The sequence below is a fragment of the Lupinus angustifolius genome, chromosome LG01, assembly GCF_001865875.1.
Source record: "Lupinus angustifolius cultivar Tanjil chromosome LG01, LupAngTanjil_v1.0, whole genome shotgun sequence".
NCBI classification, from domain to species: Eukaryota; Viridiplantae; Streptophyta; class Magnoliopsida; order Fabales; family Fabaceae; genus Lupinus; species Lupinus angustifolius.
This window is the reverse complement of record NC_032009.1, coordinates 6,075,741-6,079,124: the sequence shown is the minus strand read 5'-3', so window position 1 is coordinate 6,079,124 and position 3,384 is coordinate 6,075,741.

Below are 3,384 nucleotides of genomic sequence, written 5' to 3'. Positions count from 1 at the left end.
GTGAGAAGTATCTTGGGGATTGTTAACGTTGTATGGTTTATGCATCGAATAGACCTTTTGCATCTCTTGTCTAGAAGAGTATTATGAAGGCTACTGTGGACCAGAGGAATGGTTTCAGATTGCAGTTAGGAGATGGTGACCAAACTCTCTAGTATGATAATTGGTCTGGGTTGGGCAAACATTGCACTATAGTTGAATATGTTAATATTTTTGATACTCAGTGACAAGTGCAGGACTTATGGAAGGATTGTTCATGGGATTTTAGCATTATTTACACTATGTTTCCTATACATGTGAAAGATGTTATTCAGACAATGCTTGTTCCGTCTTCCAAGAACATGATTGACTCTTGGATTTAGGAGAATAATGCATCAGGGTGTTATATAGCTAATTTAGGTTATTAGTGGATTAAGAGTACTGATAATGTCGTGACTTCCCATAATTACTAGAGTTGGTTGTGGAGATTACATGTACTAGAAAAAGTCAAATTTCTTTGTTGGCTCTTTATTCATGATTCTTTGCCGATAAACTCTCTTCATTTTAGGAGACATAAGACAATTTCTCCATGTTGCACTCAATGTACTAATGCTATTAAGGATCACCTCCATACTTTGAGAGACTGTAACAACTCTGCTAAGTTATGACATCGTTTGAGTTTCAACAATCAAAGCTTATGGGATAGTCACTCCTTTATATCATGGCTAGTGGATAATACTCGAACTCAAAATGGAAGACCTTTTTGGTAGGTTTCTAGTGGGCTTGGTGGCGGCGTTATAATACTATATTTGACAATATTCCCTAGGACTTACTTATGTTGCTAGAATTGTTCACCATTATTATAAGGATTTACTAGTAATATTTTTTCTAGTGATGTTTCTCTGTCTAGAACTCAATGGTGTCGTCCAAAAATTGGTAGGGTGAAACTTAATATGGATGATAGTTGCAATATTCGTGATCAATTCATTGGAGGAGAAGAAGTTATCCGTAATCATGAAGGCTAACAGTTATCAGGATTCTCAGGAAACTTTGGATCTAGGGCTCTTATTCTAGAAGAGTTTTTTACTATAGAGCATGGTCTTCGGTTGGTTTGGAATAGGGATGACAATGGGTACCTGAGATTTTAAGACCCGTTGTTGGATGGGTCTGGGTCCAGACAATGAGGTACCCATATCCATGGATACTCGGACCCACTATTCCTTCATTGTTTGGACCCAGACCCATCCAACAACGGGTCCAATGGTTTGAACAATTTACTCCACATAAGAGAATGGTTTGAACAATTTACTCCACATCCTTCATATATAAGAGAATCCACTTACTCTAAGAGTAAGTTTAAACAACTTACTCCACATCTTAGTCATCAATTCTAAGAAAATCCAACGGTTTGAATTAGTAAGTAGATCTATACCATCAGATTTCTCTAGAATTGATGGGTAATATGTGAAATATGTGGATCACTCTATATATAAATTGTTAATATGTAATGTTATATTGTTAATTCGTAAATATAATTCATATGTTGTTAAATAGTGATGTTACATTATTAAGTAGTGATGAATTGTTATGTTATTAATTGATGTGTGTAATATAATATTATGTTGATTGAACAATTCTTATCAAAATAATTGTACATCATAATGTTGAAATAGTCAATTTAAAATGTGTTGAAAACTTTAAATTATTTTTTATAATTTTTTCTTTTGTGGATTACCTAAATAACATATAAAATTATAGTAAACAAATACACAATTACATAAATTACTCGAAATTATTTTTAATATTTTTTAATTTGTGGGTACTCGCAGCTCCGCTAGGTACCCAAGGACCTGTGGGTAGCAGACTTAGTGGATATCTGCATGGGTCGGGGCCCAAAATGAAGCAACAGGGTCATCATTCGGTAACCTTGGAAAGTGATTGCCTTGAGCCAATCCATATCATCAGTAATAAGATGCAAGTTCGTTTGCATTATCTAGCTATCCATAACATTGTGTTTTGCTTAAAAAGAATTGAGATGTTCTTTCATTGCCAAGTTTAGTGCAGGCCTCCATGTCACTTAAGGTTGTGAGGCACATGACCAACATGAGCTCTCAACATCCTCTAGATGGATCTACCCATATGCTGTAGTTTATGTCACTGTTGTTGGAACCGGACCGGATGGTCCGACCGATCCAACCATCGCCCGGCAACCATAACGGCCTCGTTTTGGCCAATAAGTCGTTCCCCATATGGGGCCGTTTTGGACCGTAAATAATCTAGTCCAACCGGGTTAACCCGTTATATTAAAAGGACAAATAAATCCCACAAATAAGTCTTGTAGACAGAATTAGGTTTTACTGTTTTAGACTTTTAGTCTTTTAGTTTTTAGGTTTTTTCTATTTGCTTATTTTTTAAAAATTGTTTTAATTTTTAAGAGGAAGTTGGCCCGCTCGTTTTAATATAACGGGTTAACCCGGTCCAACCCGGTTGGACCGGATTATTTACGGTCCAAAACGGCCCTATATGGGGAACGACTTATTGGCCAAAACGAGGTCGTTATGGTTGTCGGGCGACGGTTGGACCGGTCGGACCGTTCGGTTCCAACAACACTGCTTTATTGTTTAGCAGCTTTAGCTTATGCACTGCACTGCATTGTCACGTTAGTCTATGTACTACAAATTCATGTCAATGGCTTTTCTTAGTTTATTAGTGTAGTGCATAACTGCATATTGTCACAAATTATTATTTTATTAGTTCATGGTTTTGTGACTTTTGTCATTTTATTGTTCTATAACTTCTATTAGTGCACTAAAAATTACTAATGCACCGAATTAATAGTTTATTTTGTTAGTTTCTTAGTTTATGCAAATTAGATGTTGTACTTAATTTTTTTAAATGTCTTATATTCTTTGCGTATATATTTAATTTTAGATATGACATCATCTGCAAGTTCTCCAAATACAACTCAAGCATTAGCTCCTAGTACTCAGTCTGTTAGAGCAAAATCAGACCCAACATGGGATCATTGTCAATTACTACAAGACGCGGAAGGAAAGAGAACCATAAAATGTTTGTATTGCTCAAAATGTTACAAAGGCGGAGGAATACATCGAATTAAACAACATCTTGCAGGAGAAAAAAAAGATGTTCTACCTTGTCTTTCAGTCCCTTTTGATGTTAAGCATCGACTAAGAGAACACTTGAATCAAGTTAGTGGTAGTAGAAAAAGAGGGACTAATCAAAATAAAGGGGAAGAAGATCCATATGAGGAAAATGTTGTACAACGTGAAGGAAATACGATTCCACCAATACCGACTACAACCAAGGGTAAAGGAACAGAAATATCAAATAAAAGATCAAATAATAGTATCAACAATTTCTATGCCCCAAGAACTACTCCAGGAGCTC